General features: G+C 45.4%; 1 protein-coding gene across 4 annotated transcripts in view; it reads left to right on the top strand.

Moving 5' to 3' along the window:
* Window positions 1–8,900: 8,900 nt before the first annotated feature.
* The window catches only part of pam (peptidylglycine alpha-amidating monooxygenase), a 125,467-nt gene continuing 114,039 nt past the window's right edge, over window positions 8,901–20,328 (top strand). Inside the window, exons 1-2 of one of the 4 annotated variants that reach the window (XM_041897385.1) lie at window positions 8,901–8,989; window positions 12,067–12,115. The gene's annotated coding sequence lies outside the window, so the exon portion shown is untranslated. Of the gene's footprint in view, window positions 8,990–11,961; window positions 12,202–20,328 lie in introns of those variants that run through there. The other 3 variants (XM_041897381.1, XM_041897386.1, XM_041897383.2) reach the window with 3 other exon arrangements.

The raw sequence follows: 20,328 nt of genomic DNA, 5'->3' as shown, positions 1-20,328 counted from the left end.
GTCTTGCCCCCTACTGTCTTGCCCCCCACTGTCTAGTCCCCCCTACTGTCTAAACCCCCTACTGTCTCTCCCCCGTACTGACTTACCCCCTGTACTGTCTTGCCCCCGTACTGTCTTGCCCCCCGGACATGTTTTGCTCCCCGTACTGTCTTGCCCCCACCCGTACTGTTTTGCCCCCTCATACTGTCTTGCCCCCCTGTACTGCCTTGCCCCCCCTGTATTTTCTTCAAACCCCCTGTACTGTCTTGCCCCCATACTGTCTTGCCCCCCGTACTGTCTTACCCCATACTGTCTTGCCCCCCTGTACTGTCTTGCCCCCCGTATTGTCTTGCCCCCCCTGTACTGTCTTGTCCCCCCGTAATGTCTTGCCCCCCCGTACTGTCTTGCCCCACCTGTACTGTCTTGCCCCCCCTGTACTTTCTTGCCCCCCCTGTACCGTCTTGAACCCCCCCTGTACTTTCTTGCCCCCTGTAGTGTCTTGCCACCCCCTCTACTGTCTTGTCCCCCCGTACTGTCTTGCCTCCCCGTACTGTCTTGTGCTCCGTACTGTCTTGCCTCCCCGTCCTGTCTTTCCCCCCGTACTGAGTTACCACCCCCCCGTACTGGCTTAACCCCCTGTACTGTCTTGCCCCCCTGTACTGTCTTACCCCCGTACTGTCTTGCCCCCTGTACGGTCTTGCCCCTCCATACTGTCTTATCCCTCCTGTACTGTCTTGCCCACATACTATGTTGCCCCCCGTACTGTCTTGCCCCCCCGTACTGTCTTACCCCCCTACTGTCTTGGCCCCCCCACTGTATTGCCGCCCATACTATACTGTCTTGCCCCCCTGTACTGTCTTGCCCCCCCTATACTGTCTCGCCCCCCAGTACATTATTTCCCCCCCGTACTGTCTTGCACCCCCCCTGTACTGTCTTGCCCCCCCTGTACTGTCTTGCCACCCCCCGTACTGTCTTGCCCCCCTATACTGTCTTACCCCCCTACTGTCTTGCCCCCCCACTGTATTGCCACCCATACTATACTGTCTAGCCCCCCCATACTGTCTTACCCCCCCTGTACTGTCTCGCCCCCAGTACATTCTTGCCCCCCCGTACTGTCTTGCACCCCCCGTACTGTCTTGTCCTCCCGTACTGTCTTGCCCCCCTGTACTGTCTTGACCCCCTGTACTGTCTTGCCCCCCTGTACTGTCTTGCCCCCATATTGTCTTTCCCCCCGTACTGTCTGTCCCCCCCGTAATGTCTTGCCCCCCCTGTACTGTCTTGCCCCACCTGTACTGTCTTGCCCCCCCTGTACTTTCTTGCCCCCCCTGTACTGTCTTAACCCCCCTACTGTCTTGCCCCCCCTGTACTGTCTTGCCCCCCAGTACATTCTTGCCCCCCCGTACTGTCTTGCACCCCCCCTGTACTGTCTTGCCCCCCCTGTACTGTCTTGCCACCCCCTGTACTGTCTTTTCCTCCCGTACTGTCTTGCCTCCCTGTACTGTCTTGTGCCCCCGTACATTCTTGCCTCCCCGTACTGTCTTTCCCCCCCGTACTGACTTATCCTGCCCCGTACTGTCTTTCCCCCCCGTACTGTCTTAACCCCCCTGTACTGTCTTACCCCCCTGTACTGTCTTGCCCCTATACAGTCTTGCCCCCCGTACTGTCTTGCCCCCCGTACTGTCTTGCCCCCCCTGTACTGTCTTGCCCCGCCCCGTACTGTCTTTCCCCCCCTGTACTGTCTTGCCCCGCCCGTACTATCTTGCCCCCCCTGTACTGTCTTGTCCCCCCATACTGCCTTGCCCCTCCCCTACTGTCTTGCCCCCCCATACTGTCTTGCCCCCCGTGCTGTCTTGCCCCCACCCCGTACTGTCTTGCCCCCACCTAATGTCTTTCCCCCCTGTACTGTCTTGCCCCCCGTGACTGTCTTGCCCCCCCGTACTGTCTTGCCCCCCCTACTGTCTAGCCCCCTACTGTCTCTCCCCCCGTACTGACTTAACCCCTGTACTGTCTTGCCCCCGTACTGTTTTGCCCCCCCCGTACTGTCTTGCCCCCACCCGTACTGTTTTAACCCCTCATACTGTCTTGCCCACCCGTACTGCCTTGTCCCCCCTGTATTTTCTTCAAACCCCCTGTACTGTCTTGCCCCCTCATACTGTCTTGCCCCCCGTACTGTCTTACCCCTATACTGTCTTGCCCCCCCTGTACTGTCTTTCCCCCCCCTGTATTGTCTTGCCCCCCCTGTACTGTCTTGTCCCCCCGTAATGTCTTGCCTCCCCCGTACTGTCTTGCCCCACCTGTACTGTCTTGCCCCCCCTGTACTTTCTTGCCCCCCCTGTACCGTCTTGCACCCCCCCTGTACTGTCTTGCCCTCCCTGTAGTGTCTTGCCAGCCCCTGTACTGTCTTGTCCCCCCGTACTGTCTTGCCTCCCCGTACTGTCTTGTGCCCCCGAACTGTCTTGCCTCCCGTACTGTCTTTCCCCCCCGTACTGAGTTACCCCCCATACTGGCTTATCCCCCCTGTACTGTCTTGCCCCTCCATACTGTCTTACCCCCCTACTGTCTTGCCCCCCCACTGTATTGCCGCCCATACTATACTGTCTTGCCCCCCCTACTGTCTTGCCCCCCTGTACTGTCTTGCCCCCGTACTGTCTTGACCCCCCTACTGTCTTACCCCGTACTGTCTTACCCCCCTGTACTGTCTTGCTCCCCCACTGTCTTGCCCCCCCCGTACTGTCTAGCCCCCCTACTGTCTTGCCCCCCGTACTGTCTTGCCCCCCCTTTATTGTCTTGCCCCCCCACTGTCATGCCCCCCTGTACTGTCTTACCCCCCGTACTGTCTTGCCCCCCTGTACGGTCTTGCCCCTCCATACTGTCTTATCCCCCCTGTACTGTCTTGCCCCCATACTATGTTGCCCCCCGTACTGTCTTGCCCCTCCATACTGTCTTACCCCCTACTGTCTTGCCCCCCACTGTGTTGCCGCCCATACTATACTGTCTTGCCCCCCTACTGTCTTGCCCCCTGTACTGTCTTGCCCCCTTTATTGTCTTGCCCCCTACTGTCTTGCCCCCGTACTGTCTTACCCCCTGTACTGTCTTGCTCCCCACTGTCTTGCCCCCGTACTGTCTAGCCCCCTACTGTCTTGCCCCCGTACTGTCTTGCCCCCCCACTGTCATGCCCCCTGTACTGTCTTGCCCCCCACCTACTGTCTTGCCCCCCCACTGTCTTGCCCCCATACTCTCTAGCCCCCCCTACTGTCTTGCCACCCCTGTACTGTCTTCAAAACCCCTGTACTGTCTTGCCCCCCATGCTGTCTTGCCCCCTGTACTGTCTTGCCCCCCCGTACTGTCTTGCCCCCTGTACTGTCTTGCCCCCCCGTACTGTCTTGCCCCCATCTACTGTCTTGCCCCCCCGTACTGTCTTGCCCCCCTGTACTGTCTTGCCCCCACCCGTACTGTTTTGCCCCCTCATACTGTCTTGCCCCCCCTGTACTGCCTTGCCCCCCCTGTATTTTCTTCAAACCCCCTGTACTGTCTTGCCCCCCCATACCTTCTTGCCCCCGTACTGTCTTACCCCATACTGTCTTGCCCCCCCTGTACTGTCTGCCCCCCGTATTGTCTTCCCCCCTGTACTGTCTTGTCCCCCGTAATGTCTTGCCCCCCCGTACTGTCTTGCCCCACCTGTACTGTCTTGCCCCCCCTGTACTTTCTTGCCCCCCTGTACCGTCTTGCACCCCCCTGTACTGTCTTGCCCCCCCGTAGTGTCTTGCCACCCCCTGTACTGTCTTGTCCCCCCGGACTGTCTTGCCTCCCCGTACTGTCTTGTGGCCCCATACTGTCTTGCCTCCCCGTACTGTCTTTCCCCCCGTACTGAGTTACCACCCCCTCCGTACTGGCTTAACCCCCCTGTACTGTCTTGCCCCCCGTACTGTCTTGCCCCCCAGTACTGTCTTACCCCCCCCGTACTGTCTTGCCCCCCATTACGGTCTTGCCCCTCCATACTGTCTTATCCCCCCTGTACTGTCTTGCCCCCATACTATGTTGCCCTCCGTACTGTCTTGCCCCCCCCACTGTATTGCCGTCCATACTATACTGTCTTGCCCCCCCTACTGTCTTGCCCCCCCTGTACTGTCTTGCCCCCCGTACTGTCTTGCCCCCCCTACTGTCTTGCCCCCCGTACTGTCTTATCCCCCCGTACTGTCTAGCCCCCCCTACTGTCTTGACCCCCTGTACTGTCTTGCCCCCATACTGTCTTGCCCCCCTTTACTGTCTTGCCCCCCCTACTGTCTTGCCCCCCGTACTGTCTTACCCCCCCATACTGTCTTGCTCCCCCACTGTCTTGCCCCCCGTACTGTCTAGCCCCCCCTACTGTCTTGACCCCCTGTACTGTCTTGCCCCCCGTACTGTCTTGCCCCCCTTTACTGTCTTGCCCCCCGTACTGTCTTGCCCCCACCTACTGTCTTGCCCCCTCACTGTCTTGCCCCCCGTGCTCTCTAGCCCCCCTACTGTCTTGCCACCCCTGTACTGTCTTCAAAACCCCTGTACTGTCTTGCCCCCCATGCTGTCTTGCCCCCCTGTACTGTCTTGCCCCCCGTTCTGTCTTGCTCCACCCGTACTGTCTTGCCCCCCCTATACTTTCTTGCCCCCGTACCGTCTTGCACCCCCCCTGTACTGTCTTGCCCCCCTGTAGTGTCTTGCCACCCCCGTACTGTCTTGCCCCCGTACTGTCTTGCCCCCATCTACTGTCTTGCCCCCCCTACTGCTTTGGGTCCCCATACTGTCTTGCCCCCTCCCACTGTCTTGCCCCCCCGTACTGTCTTGCCCCCCGTACTGTCTTGCCCCCGTACTGTGGTGCCCCCCATACTGTCTTGCCGCCCCGTACTGTCTTGCCCCCCGTACTGTCTTGCCCCCGTACTGTCTTGCCCCCCCTGTACTGTCTTTCCCCCCTACTGTCTTGCCCCCCCTACAGTCTTGCCCCCCCTATTGTCTTGCCCCCCCCACTGTCTTGCCGCCCCTACTATACTGTCTTGCCCCCCCTGTACTGTCTTGCCCCCCCTACTGTCTTGCCCCCCCGTACTGTCTTGCCCCCCCATACTGTCTTAACCCCTGTACTGTCTTGCCCCCTGTACTGTCTTTCCCCCTACTGTCTTGCCCCCCGTACTGTCTTGCCCCCCGTACTGTCTTACCCCCGTACTGTCTTGCCCCCCTGTACTGTCTTGCCCCCCGTACTGTCTTACCCCCTGTACTGTCTTGCCCCACCTGTACTGTCTTCCCCCGCGTGCTGCCCTGCCCCCCCCCCCCTACTGTCTTGCCCCCCCGTACTGTCTTGCTCCCCTCTTACTGTCTGCCCCCCTACTGTCTTGCCCCCTCTTACTGTCTTGCCCACCCCTCCGTACTGTCTTGCCCCACTGTACTGTCTTCCCCCTACTGTTTTGTACCCCACCGTGCTGTCTTGCCCCCCCACCCCCCCATCCATCTTATCATCTGTTGTCCTTTTGTTTTCGCTTCATGTTTTTCTGTCAGTGTAGGTAAGTCTGTTGCTTTGTTTCTCTGTCCTTTGTGTTTTTATTTTTGTCATTTGTAAAGTGTGTTGAGACATAAATATAGCATTTAGCAGACGTTGTATGAATGTACTTTAAAATAATTGTGATTTGATTTGTGTAAAAGTTGCTTAAGGTGATTTAATCAGTAGCATTAACGTTCTTGTACGAAATCCAGTCCATTTGGATGATTTGAAACTATCATACTTTCGGATACACTCTTTTGTATCTTTAGTATTACATTTTAAGTACTTATATAGCTGTAAACATATATAAGTAGTATATTATATAGTACTCTTATATAGCTGTAAACATATATAAGTATATTATATAGTACTTTTATATAGCTGTAAACATATATAAGTGTATAATAGATTAATGACACATTACCGTGTGTATGCGTGTGTGTGAATGTTATGATCAATCCCACCACAAGATGGCAGTCCTCTCTTGTTTCAGAATCAGACAAGCGCCATGTTATTGGGTTGTCAGGGAGACTTGATGAACCGCTATAAAATAATATTGCGGTGTCATATTTGCTCATGTTTATGTTTTTTCCGTCTAGTTACACAATTCTTTACAATGGCGTAATTCACAAACAACAGTAGGCTGAAGGAAGGATGTGAGTTGGCAGCGGTGTCTGCAGTGCTACAGCAGGGCGATGTCTTTGCTCACAGCATGGCAAGGGTTGACTAGATTGTGTTAATAATTTATTTCGATGAATGGGTGAGTGGGGAGAAATATAAAGCTAGAGTTTGTTTTTCCACTTTCTATGTCCAAAAATAACTTGTCTACCCCAGAGACAGAGACACTTATGATTAATCTCCAACATTTATTTACTCCAATATAATATTTTATCACTGTATATTGGAAACTCAATAATTTCCAAGAATATAAAGTATTTATGATTTACTATATCTTCTCCTCTGTCCCTCTGTCTCTGTCCCTCTCCCCCCTCTCTCTATCTCTGTGTGTATGTGCATGCCTGTGTGTGTGTGTGTGTGTGTGTGTGAGCGTGCGTGTGTGTATGCGCATGTGTGTGTGTTTGTGCATGTGTGTGTGTGTGTGTGTGTGCGCATTAGCACTGTGGTATATCACAACTGGCAAAGTCTCAATTCTCTCTCACTCACATGATTTCCCTGTAGCAGGAAGTCTTATTGCTGGGAGGTTTGGTAGCATCCTGCCTAATTGAGTCTCATTAAGATATGATTGCCTTGTCTTCTCTGTTTTGATAAAGTGATATCCAGTGTGTGTCTACCTAGGACCAGCTGCATAGCACATAGAGGGAGGAGAAACATCCAAACCACAAGGAATAGGTTTGCATCCCAAATGGCACCCTTGGCTCTGGTCAAAAGTAGTGCTCTATGTAGGGAATATGGTGCCATTTGGGATGCAGAGGATAATTTTGACAGATGTAAACTGCATATGCATAGTCATTTGGATATGATAGCAGTTTTATGCAGTCTTGTCAAGATATAGGAACAAAGATTGGCAGATTTAAGATGACTTGGCCCTCTGTTTTTCTAAATAGCTTTTTTTTGTTGTTGCTTTAAAGCGCTTTGAGATTATTTGTGCATTGAATAGGGCTATACAAATTGAATAAATTGTTAGAGAACTGCCCCATTCAGAACAAGTGGAGTGGTAGTTCCATAACTCCATGGTATACAGTTGTCTACTGTAAGGGATCTTGGTCCATTTGACTAGGGATCAATATTTAGAGCACTGATAGTAATCGTTATCCATCAAGGGTCGTATGTGTCAAGTGTCTCAGGAGTGCTGATCTAGGATCCGTTTTGCCTTTACATCATAATGAATACTGGTAAGATTACATGGACAAGGGGAACCTGATTCTACATCAGCACTCCAACTCCGCGATGCTTCGTGAATACAGCCCCAGAACTACTCATAATGGTGTAGATGTTGAGGCCATCTTTTGTTTACATGCACAAATGCACGCATACATCAATTGCATACAAGTTTAATACAGTACCGTATAAAGTATCATACAAAAGTAATTGCTGGGTGAGCATTGCACACAGTTTAGTAAACTTGTGTTCCTTGCCGCTGAAGCCCTATAAGCTTTCTCTTTGGGGGAATTAGGGCTCCACTTTCTGTAAAACTAGTTTGTGACGATGTCTTGTAGCCAAAATGCTATACAATAAGATATAGGCTACAGGTAATTGCATTGATCCATGATCTGTTTATGATGTCACAGAGACAGCCATCACTTAATCTCTTCACCATTCTAGATCATTGGGAGATGGAGAGGTAATGGCTGCCATTTGTGACATCATATGTGAATACGTAACATCACATTACAACAAACAGGTCTCGCAGTTAACAAGACTCACAACTGAACTCTCCAGAGCGTGGTTATTGTTTGTTTTTTTCTGTACGATCATGCTTCTTAAGTCATTTCCAGACTATTGACGTTTTTTTGTTGCTTCATTGTCCTGTTGGCGGTCATCAAGACCAAGCCTCCAGATCTAGAGGTTGTCCAGGACACCCTGATGCCTCCCATGGTGCCCAAACAATGGGCCAGCATTTCTTTACTGACCTGGGCAATTTTGTCCTTGAACTTTCATAGACCACAGCCAAGACCACTACTAAACCACTGAACCACCACAGGACTTTTACTTTTACTTGCAAATGGAAAGCACACAAGGGAATAAGGTCTAACTGAAGGCCTGTCACCCTGCAGACCTTTGTCCGCACACAGTCTCTTTAGTCCTCTGTTTATCCCCTATACTGTCACTCAGTGCATGCTGTTTCTATTGCTAAGACACGGTCCCCCTGAGCTCAACTCTCCCAGACAATCCTGACAACAGTATTTTCATAGAAAATCCACTGGGATATGCTTCAAAACACACACGGCTTTTGAAGAGCGGGTGAAAGTTTTTTTGGTGAAATATGAGAGACCGGTACCTGAAAGAACGATAAATTGAAAGAGAGACTATAGCCAAAGATGGGGATGAACGCCCACTCAATACTGATAGAGATCCATTTTGAAATCATTTTGAAAAGTCTACTATCGGAATTGTGAAGTAGACTTAGGGTTCAAATCATGTTTAAAAATGTATATACTGTTTGATCACAGATAGAAGAAGGAACAGTTAGTTACCAGTATCTTTAGTTTGATGATGGGCTAGGCCTACTAATCCATTTTGGGAGAGCAAAAAAACAACAGACATCTGGGGAAAAAAACGGACAAGTTGATTTTGGAAATAAATTGCAGTAAAACGTTACAAGGGTCATATTGCGAGACACAGCTGTGATTTTATCATCTTGCAGATGTGCGCCCTATCATATTCCTCTACAATTCCATTCCCAACTTCCCAACCCAATGTACAATTACTTCACATCGATCTATTTTCAACGATTGCTTTGGTCTACTCCATACGGCTGTTGTGGTTGGAGAAATACGTGACAGACTGAACGTTGTTTAGCGGAGGACTAAAATCTAATGTTTACAGGTAAAATGTCATCTCAAATATTGTTTACAATGTCATGACAGATTAATCTTTAACTATGTCAAATGTCTGTCAGATGTAAAAACCACGTTTCTGATAGATAAAAAAAGTTGAGTTTCGACTTTTTCACACTCACGTTGTCAATGACTGCCAGAAAAAGTTTACACCTTGTGATTAGCTAGTTAGCTAGATACCTAGCTAGCTAGCTAAAGTTACTTGTCTTGAAGGTACAGCTAGATGTAGTCAGCCATCATTAAGGTGACATTATAGTAATCTGTCTAACTAACTAGCTAACTACCCTCCTTGTATTTTTGCATGTTGTTGTTAAGTAATTTGGCTAGCACAAACTCTAGTATAGTAGCTAGCAGCCTATTATTAGCTAGCTAGATTGACAAAGTTAAATAAGCAATGGCTTCTCTATATATCTAGCTTGTATATTGGCCTTGCCTTGGGTTAGTGTCTCAGACTAGGAGGGGACATCTGTTGCTGGTGGTGGGGCATTGATGAGGGCTGTCTGTCGTCAGTGAGTTAGCTAGCTAACGTTAGCATGTTAACTTCTTGCTTGCACATTTTGAAGAATAAAATACTAGACTTTGAGTCTCAAGAAGGTCTGCATTCAAGACACTCACACAAGGAGGTGAGAGTATATTATTGTACTATAAGGTGCCTAGTTAACAACATATGTACGTACCCATGTTTTATTTGTCTGACTCTGAACACCCCAAATGCTAAAGCATATGATCTCAGTTATCATCTGTCAGGTGGCAGGAGCTGGTGAGGTTTTTGGTCAAGCAACTGAGTCAAAAGATATGTATAACTAACTCATCTGCGTCGTTTAAAGTGGGTGCAGATTAAGCATAGTGGACAGAACAAGGGAGGAGATGGTGAGAAAAGGTTATAAATAGATGCTTCAGCTTTATATGTACCCAATGATTCTTGAAGAATATAACTTATAACTGCCTCATGAGTTTAGTTCAACTGTCGTACCCCGTCAGAACCCAAAATATACGCTTGTTTTACTCCAATGTTTGTAAACAAAGAAAATGTATACAGCCTCAAAACATGGTTAAAACTTTAATGTTGATATCATGGATGGTCAAGCCTTGCATCCATAGCTCTGTCAATACGTTTGAGAGTGATTCAATTTCTCCAGCCCCAACCCTCAGCTTTTTACTGAAACAGGGGTGGGGAGTCGGCTTTGTTATTGTTTCTATTGCTGATTGTCGCTTTAAGGCAAAAAGAGCAGGGGCATGAACATTAGTCTATGGACTGAACATTAGTCTATGGACTGAACATTAGTCTGTGGACTGAACATTAGTCTGTGGACTGAACATTAGTCTATGGACTGAACATTAGTCTATGGACTGAACATTAGTCTATGGACTGAACATTAGTCTCTGGACTGAACATTAGTCTATGGACTGAACATTAGTCTATGGACTGAACATTAGTCTATGGACTGAACATTAGTCTGTGGACTGAACATTAGTCTGTGGACTGAACATTAGTCTATGGACTGAACATTAGTCTATGGACTGAACATTAGTCTCTGGACTGAACATTAGTCTGTGGACTGAACATGAGTCTGTGGACTGAACATGAGTCTGTGGACTGAACATGAGTCTGTGGACTGAACATTAGTCTGTGGACTGAACATTAGTCTGTGGACTGAACATTAGTCTGTGGACTGAACATTAATATAGTGTTTTAGTAATTGCTTTGTAGTCTAATTGCATAAAAATGGAGTTGAGTGGTTTTCATTACTACATGAGGATAAAAAACTGTCTTTATTCATCTTTAACAAAAACCGCTCAACAACATTCCTACGCAATTAAATTGCAATTAGGCTACTACTGCTGAAGTATGTCAAAAAACAACGTTGATACTAATATACAGAGTTACTACACAGGTATAAGAACTTGTGTATAAAGTGTTACCCAATTTTCTGTAGATATGTCCTATTTTTTTTATGTTTGTGGCTTGGCTAATTGTTTATATTATTGACAAATAACAAAACAAAGTGTCTCCCTAGAATAATATTGTTCTTGCTAATCAATGAAGGATTGAATTGGTGTCTCTGAATGGTTGCCAATACAGATCAGCATATTGAAATCTAAATATCTAAACATGTGGTAGAATAATATACAGTGTCTATTGCCCATCTGCCTGATTGATTCTTTTGGACATTTGAGTAAAATAGGCTACTTGTTATGGTGTCTTTAATGGAAACCCTGGCTTGCATATGTTGGCCTTTTCACCAACATTGAACTCGTATTCAGTTGAACACAAATGTCTATGAACCGGTATCTTCATTATGTGCATTTATCCATTATATTAATCAGGACAGTTTAGTTAATATATTATTCTCTGCAAAAGCTTCACAATTCCTCAACCCACACCACTGTCACTGTTAGGAAATGCATTGAATAGCCAATCCAACAGAGATTTGCCACCATGGACGCCTCCATTTCAAATTAGACTGAGCTAATGAGGATTCATTATTATGTTAATTTTCCTGCTGCCCTCTCTCTCTCTCTCTCTCTCTGTCTCTCTCTCTCTCTCTCTCTGTGTCGTGAATCTGCTATCATATTAGGATTTGACAATTGAATTAAAAGAGAAAGTTGACACTGACATTATGAACACCCCATTTGAGTGTGATGTGGAAAACAATTCTAGGCTATAAACCGTTAATAATTTCCACCTCTTCCAAAACCATCTAGCCTATATTAATGCCTAATGCCTACAGTACAGCCCTTGTTATAGGCTATTTCTAGGAAGTCAAGGCATGGCTCTGGTGGCTCAGGCCCTAATGGTTACTCTGACAATTAAAAGGGCTTGACTGTGTTAGTGCATGGAAACGGTTACCATAGTTTCCTCTGTAGCCAGTCTTTGAGCGATGATGTCAGTGGGCATGCTGAGGTAATTCTGAGCATCCCCCTCCCAGTCTCTCTCCTCCTTTGACTCTCATCCCCTCTGTCTCAATCTCTCTCACTCTGCCTCGCTCTCCCACTGGTGAATCACACTAGGCAGTTGAAAATCAGAACTCTCTGTGTGTTTCTCTCTCTCTCTCTCTCTCTCAGGCCTTTGTAACCATCCTACAGGGGCTCCACAAGCCAAAGTGACAACCAGGTAAGCAGCTTAGCGGTATAACTGGAGCGGCTACATCTCTGAGGGTTAGCGGCGCGCTGGGAGAACTCCAAATGCTTCTCGACACAGTAAGACTTCTTTGATAGCTTTTTGTCATAGTGCCATACTCTTTGTTGCTGTTTGGAGCTACTGGAATGTGACATTGAACCAGGGGGGGATAGGCCTACTTCTAGTCCAACCAAACAGGCAACTTTAGTAGAAAAAAAGCATGGTGTGTTTCATATTGTTAGGTTAGCCTAAATGCGACTGAAATAAGCTAGGGACTGGGGAGTTTCAGTTACTCGGGCAGCAGGTGCATTGATTGTGCGCGTTTGTTATTTACGCTGGTTTGTGGAGCAGAACTAGTAAGTTCATTCAACGTAGCGGCCTGGGCAGACTCAATGGAGTGGCTGATTGATGTTTGCAGTTTCCAGGGGTCTATGAGAGGGGAGAGAGAGAGAGAGAGAGAGCGGATCAATAGGAAATGATGTTGCGATTCCCTCCCTGAATGGCTCTGTGGGTTTTTCCATTGTCCTGATGTGATGGTGAATTGATATGGAAAAGGTTCTGGAAATAGCCTATTCATTTGAAAGTGGGAGGAAAATGAAGATCAGCTATAAATGTTTTCATTCCTTTTTCCATAACAGTTTTGCCGATGGGAAAACCCCTTTTGATATTAGGCTACTAGCGACAGAGCTTACAAAGACTAGGCGACTGTAGACCTAATTGATTTATTTTAAACTATGCTACTCAATAACATAGGGCCTAGGTCCACCATAGAATATGATTTGTTTAGGCTAGTTAATGTGAAAGGAAAAAAACCCTGAGTTCATCTTTACTTTTCCTAGTTTTGCCATCAGTAAATGACTGTTTATAGCAACTCATGTCTGGTTATGACTCATAGATGCGCTGCACTCCATTTCATATTGAGGAGATTGCTCAGTTGTTATCTTGTTTACTTAGGCCTACTGCAAAGAGGGGAATGGTGCGCAGACAGCCTGCTGTTGGGAAATGTTGCCTAATCAAAGTCATCCTACCATTGTTTACTTGGTGATGTATCCAGGTTATTCCCAAGATGAAATGATGTGTCCAAAGGCCAAACAGGTTTTGTTGAAAAATGTGGCTGAATGTACAAATTATTATTATTAATGAAATGATGCCAATGAAATTGATTTAATCTTAACAGTTTTTGTATTTAAGCTACTGATTAAAACTTTAAACGTTAGCCTCTGCTGCCTCACATCAAATGTACAGACGTGTTAGCCTTATTTATTAGGGTAGACCTACATATTCCTTTATTCTATACTCAAATAGCCTTTAGCATTCCCGTGTTGTTCTGGTGTTTCTACTCTGTCATGTCCTCAGTCAGACTTTCACACCTTTCTCCAAAGCCATCTGTCACCGCTGTGTATTTCAATCTGCCGGCCTAGATTGCAATGGAGGAAGGAATGGTTCATTCCTTTATCTCGCCAACACCTTGACAAATGTGTAGTGATTAGTGCTTTTTGAGGTCGGTTTGGTTTCGGCTTGGTTTTTTAGAAGAATAGTCACGGTTTTCTGATTTTGTTTTAGATGTTGTTGTTTTTTTTTTTTTACAATAAATGCATGATGTATTATGTGGGTTGACTGCTGTAACAACAGTAGGACTGTGACGATTATGGAATTTGGGTTAATGATTAATTGTCATGCAAATAGGCATGGTTATTGTCATAAGTCATTTTTTTCTCCATTTTTCAAAAATCTTGTAATGCATCTTTGAAAATTAGTTACGGCATACCTAATACATATAACACCACTTTGGTAACACCCCTGTCTCAAAAACAAATTGTTTTGGCCACTTGGAACTTTGGGAAATTAAGCTTCTCCTCACGACCGTGCCGTTCTGCTTGTAAAACAAAAACAATTCTATTATCTTCTTGAATATAAAGTTGGATCTCTCTTTCTCCTAAAATAAATCTATTAAGACGATTATGACTATACATTTTTTTTGTTCACGGTTATTGTCCATAATTGTTGGTTACACGATTATTATACGATAATTGTGCCAGCCTTAAACAACACACAATAAAACAATTAATACAAGCACCATGATGCTAGCTGTGTGCTCATTAGGCCTTTTGCTTATCACTTGTTAACCATCATTTATTTCAGTTGTGTATATTACTTTTTTATTTGGTGACTTAAAAAAACCCCCCAAAAAACATCCAAGTCATCATCTCATCTCTGCTCAGGCAGTAGCAGCCAGCCAGCCATCTATCTCTGTGCTCCCATACGAGTCATCCTAATGGGCTAGTAGCTGGCTATAGAGCTGCTGCCTATGATGTCTGACAAAATCACTATTTGAGCAGTTCTTTAAAGTAAATAAGGCATACTTTTATGACTGCTGAATACCGACTATCAATCACTTAGATCATGTATTGTCGGGTAGAGATGCCTCGCGAAGCAACAACAGCTCTCAAACCCTCTTGATTGCGCGTTCTGTCCCTCTCCATCTTCATGTCATTGCCCGGACTCGGAAAGCGCATTGAATTCTGGTCATTGTATTGAATTACTGCATTTTATGCGCTAAACTATGTTAAATATTGACCTGTTGAAAACTACAACTTCCTCACACAATTCGTGCCTGATTAGATTTCTCTCTAGAGAAACGCACATTGAGCTCACAGAAAATAATGAACTTGGAATTCTAATAATTGAACAGATGTCGGTCATTTAAAAGCCGAAAAATAACAGACATTTTGGCTAATCGCTCAGCACAAATTTGAGATATGAGCTTGTAATCTCTGCTCCATATTCATTGGGCCTGAGGTCTCCGTGTGAGGTCTGGTCCCAATTAGAGCATCTAACACACAGAGAAAACTATGACAAATAAGGAGGGCAGAGGAGGCTGGTGGAGGGAGGAATGAGGAGGACTGGCTCATTTTAATGGCTTGAATGGAAATCATTGGCTTTCTCTTAGAGCCAGTCCCCAAATGGCTGCCTACCCCTTCCCCTTGGACCTAAACGTTAGTCTCTGCAGATCTGTAAGGTGTAGGCTAGGCTAAGCAATATGGTGGACGCTCCACCACTACACTGCTTATACCTATCCAGACATTACAGATCTGCAAACATCGAGGGGTTAGGGCCAAGGGGGACGGGTAGGGAGTGTTAGATGTTCACTGGCTGACGTAAGAGTAGGATCGTCTCATGCTGCAGTGCCCCTCGTCCCCCTAGCACTTTGAGCTGTCCTGGTCACCATGTCCCCTTGACACTCCTACTCTCTCTCTCTCATTTTTAATCACTTATGTGTTGGGTCGGGTGCACCACATGGCATGCCTCCATGCACTCAGCGCATCATGTGCTTCCCTGCGTTTTTGACTTAGCGGGCTTGATGCATTGTGTCAGAGCTACTCTGGTGTTACTGTGGAATATGGCCAGTGCCATGTTCATTTGACCCAGTTTTTCACCCTAGGCTGGTGTATAGGCTTAGACCGTAGTCTTCAAGGTCGTTATCAGGCTTAGACCGTAGTCAGGTTGTTATCAGGCTTAGACCGTAGTCAGGTTGTTATTAGGCTTAGACCGTAGTCAGGTTGTTATCAGGCTTAGACCGTAGTCAGGTTGTTATTAGGCTTAGACCGTAGTCAGGTTGTTATTAGGCTTAGACCGTAGTCAGGTTGTTATTAGGCTTAGACCGTAGTCTTTCAGGTCGCTATCAGGCTTAGACCGTAGTCAGGTTGTTATTAGGCTTAGACCGTAGTCAGGTTGTTATTAGGCTTAGACCGTAGTCAGGTTGTTATTAGGCTTAGACCGTAGTCTTTCAGGTCGTTATTAGGCTTAGACCGTAGTCAGGTTGTTATTAGGCTTAGACCGTAGTCAGGTCGTTATTAGGCTTAGACCGTAGTCAGGTTGTTATTAGGCTTAGACCGTAGTCAGGTTGTTATTAGGCTTAGACCGTAGTCAGGTTGTTATTAGGCTTAGACCGTAGTCAGGTTGTTATTAGGCTTAGACCGTAGTCAGGTTGTTATTAGGCTTAGACCGTAGTCAGGTTGTTATTAGGCTTAGACCGTAGTCAGGTCGTTATTAGGCTTAGACCGTAGTCTTTCAGGTCGTTATTAGGCTTAGACCGTAGTCAGGTCGTTATTAGGCTTAGACCGTAGTCTTTCAGGTCGTTATTAGGCTTAGACCGTAGTCAGGTCGTTATTAGGCTTAGACCGTAGTCTTTCAGGTCGTTATTAGGCTTAGACCGTAGTCTTTCAGGTCGTTATTAGGCTTAGACCGTAGTCAGGTTGTTATTAGGCTTAGACCGTAGTCAGGTTGTTATTAGACTTAGACCGTAGTCTTTCAGGTCGTTATTAGGCTTAGACCGTAGTCAGGTTGTTATTAGGCTTAGACCGTAGTCAGGTTGTTATTAGGCTTAGACCGTAGTCAGGTCGTTATTAGGCTTAGACCGTAGTCTTTCAGGTCGTTATTAGGCTTAGACCGTAGTCTTTCAGGTCGTTATTAGGCTTAGACCGTAGTCAGGTTGTTATTAGGCTTAGACCGTAGTCAGGTTGTTATTAGGCTTAGACCGTAGTCTTTCAGGTCGTTATTAGGCTTAGACCGTAGTCAGGTTGTTATTAGGCTTAGACCGTAGTCAGGTCGTTATTAGGCTTAGACCGTAGTCAGGTCGTTATTAGGCTTAGACCGTAGTCAGGTTGTTATTAGGCTTAGACCGTAGTCAGGTTGTTATTAGGCTTAGACCGTAGTCAGGTTGTTATTAGGCTTAGACCGTAGTCAGGTCGTTATTAGGCTTAGACCGTAGTCAGGTTGTTATTAGGCTTAGACCGTAGTCAGGTTGTTATTAGGCTTAGACTGTAGTCTTTCAGGTCGTTATTAGGCTTAGACCGTAGTCAGGTTGTTATTAGGCTTAGACCGTAGTCAGGTTGTTATTAGGCTTAGACCGTAGTCAGGTCGTTATTAGGCTTAGACCGTAGTCTTTCAGGTCGTTATTAGGCTTAGACCGTAGTCTTTCAGGTCGTTATTAGGCTTAGACCGTAGTCTTTCAGGTCGTTATTAGGCTTAGACCGTAGTCAGGTTGTTATTAGGCTTAGACCGTAGTCAGGTTGTTATTAGGCTTAGACCGTAGTCAGGTCGTTATTAGGCTTAGACCGTAGTCTTTCAGGTCGTTATTAGGCTTAGACCGTAGTCTTTCAGGTCGTTATTAGGCTTAGACCGTAGTCAGGTTGTTATTAGGCTTAGACCGTAGTCAGGTTGTTATTAGGCTTAGACCGTAGTCAGGTCGTTATTAGGCTTAGACCGTAGTCTTTCAGGTCGTTATTAGGCATAGACCGTAGTCTTTCAGGTCGTTATTAGGCTTAGACCGTAGTCAGGTCGTTATTAGGCTTAGACCGTAGTCTTTCAGGTCGTTATTAGGCTTAGACCGTAGTCAGGTCGTTATTAGGCTTAGACCGTAGTCAGGTTGTTATTAGGCTTAGACCGTAGTCAGGTTGTTATTAGGCTTAGACCGTAGTCTTTCAGGTCGTTATTAGGCTTAGACCGTAGTCAGGTCGTTATTAGGCTTAGACCGTAGTCAGGTCGTTATTAGGCTTAGACCGTAGTCAGGTCGTTATTAGGCTTAGACCGTAGTCAGGTCGTTATTAGGCTTAGACCGTAGTCAGGTTGTTATTAGGCTTAGACCGTAGTCTTTCAGGTCGTTATTAGGCTTAGACCGTAGTCAGGTCGTTATCAGGCTTATACCGTAGTCAGGTTGTTATTAGGCTTAGACCGTAGTCAGGTCGTTATCAGGCTTAGACCGTAGTCAGGTCGTTATCAGGCTTAGACCGTAGTCTTTCAGGTCGTTATCAGGCTTAGACCGTAGTCTTTCAGGTTGTTATCAGGCTAGACGGTAGTCTTTCAGGTTGTTATCAGGCTTAGACCGTAGTCTTTCAGGTCACTATCAGACTTAGACCGTAGTCTTTCAGGTGGTTATCAGGCTATCAGCTGTGGTTACAGGGTTCTCCCCAGGATTTTTTAACAAGATGGTAATGCGGCCGGGGTAGGCCCGGAGGACTCCGAGATTTCTGCGTTTTTAAACACCGGTAAATGCAATTTCCTGCAATCTAGAGCAAAAAATGACCTTATATGATAACGAAGTAAAAATGATAATTGTTTATTTTAATTTTTTTCATAGTGGTGCAGCCAGTGCACAAGTTGGCCCAGCACCTCTTTACCTTCTTTGGGCAGAACACTGGGTTAATACCAGATTGTTTATGGTTTGGTTTTGCTGTGGTTTAAGTCGCCCAATGCTTTGTGTAAAGAGTTTTTATCAGTATGGTATGATTTTCACAATATGCTTTGAGGGACAATAGCTTGCAGTTCGAAACAATCAACTCACCTAAAAATGCAGTTACTACAAACCATATAATTTAAGCTAGGCTGTATGCGAATAGTCTCCAGTGACTTCAGAAATTATTCATACCCCTTGACGTATTCCACATTTTGTTGTGTTACAGCCTGAATTAAAAATAGATTAAATCGATTTTTTTTCTCACCCATCTACACCCAATACTCCATAATGACAAAATTATTTTGCTAATATATTGAACATTTAATTAAGAAATATCTGATTTACATACAGTTGAAGTCAGAAGTTTACATACACCTTAGCCAAGTACATTTAAACTCAGTTTTTCATAATTCCTGACATTTAATTCTACAGTACAGAGATGAGGTAGTCATTCTAAAATCATGTTTAACACTATTATTGCACACAGATGTAGTGTATACAACTTATGTGACTTGTTAAGCAAATTATTTTTTAAAGCTTTCCTTAACAAAGGGGTTGAATACTTACAGACTCAAGACATTTTAATTAAAAGGTTAAAATTCTTAAAACATCATTCAACTTTGACATTATGGGGTATTGTGTCTAGGCTAGTGGCAAGACATCTCAATTTAATCCATTTTAAATTCACGCTGTAACACAACAAAATGTGGAAAAAGTCAAGGAGTGTGAATACTTTCTGAAGGCACTGGATATTCCATTGTAAATAAAGAGACCAATACAGATATGCTACAGTAGACTTTTGTGTCCATTCTACTCAATCAATACTATTGATAAAGAACTCCACTAAATTACACGCTCACTTCTTCTTGATATCTCATAGAAATGAGATATCAAAATTAATTAAACATTAATTCTGTAATAACATTCAATAAAGTATTGAGAGACGATATAGAACGATACACAGGAAGTGTTATGATGATCATATTGACCTTCATCCTATGTAGCAACATTTGAAATTGTGTTTTTTACATTGGATAAAAGTAGAGACTCAGAGCTAGAAAATGGTATATCATACACAGCAGTTGAGGAGAAATGGGAAAGTAATTCTGCTTTGAAAGTTAATAAACTTGTAACCCCACTTTTGAGAAAATGGCCATTGAATGTTTTGGTACGGCTACTGGATCGCTCTCCTTTGTCTAAACCCATTCAGCATAGTTCACACCCTCTTACGCCTTAGCCCCACCCATCTCTTTAAGGATTCACATGTGAGGCCATGTGCTAAACAGAGTGAGTAGTGTAGTAAACAACCAACGATTTCAAGACTAAAAGTGGTAAATGTAGTAGCCTACAATAAGGAAAAACACACTATCTAGTCCTTGGCTTACAGTGAGGGAGAAAAGTATTTGATCCCCTGCTGATTTTGTACGTTTGCCCACTGACAAAGAAATGATCAGTCTATAATTTTAATGGTAGGTTTATTTGAACAGTGAGAGACAGAATAACAACAAAATAATCCAGAAAAACGCATGTCAAAAATGTTATAAATTGATTTGCATTTTAATGAGGGAAATAAGTATTTGATCCCCTCTCAATCAGAAAGATTTCTGGCTCCCAGGTGTCTTTTATACAGGTAACGAGCTGAGATTAGGAGCACACTCTTAAAGAAAGTGCTCCTAATCTCAGCTTGTTACCTGTATAAAAGACACCTGTCCACAGAAGCAATCAATCAATCAGATTCCAAACTCTCCACCATGGCCAAGACCAAAGAGCTCTCCAAGGATGTCAGGGACAAGATTGTAGACCTACACAAGGCTGGAATGGGCTACAAGACCATCGCCAAGCAGCTTGGTGAGAAGGTGACAACAGTTGGTGCGATTGTTCGCAAATGGAAGAAACACAAAAGAACTGTCAATCTCCCTCGTCTTGGGGCGCCATGCAAGATCTCACCTCGTGGAGTTGCAATGATCATGAG

The sequence above is a fragment of the Coregonus clupeaformis genome, chromosome 15, assembly GCF_020615455.1.
Source record: "Coregonus clupeaformis isolate EN_2021a chromosome 15, ASM2061545v1, whole genome shotgun sequence".
NCBI classification, from domain to species: Eukaryota; Metazoa; Chordata; class Actinopteri; order Salmoniformes; family Salmonidae; genus Coregonus; species Coregonus clupeaformis.
Note: the sequence above shows the minus strand (reverse complement) of the source record. Positions and strands in the feature narration are given on the sequence as shown.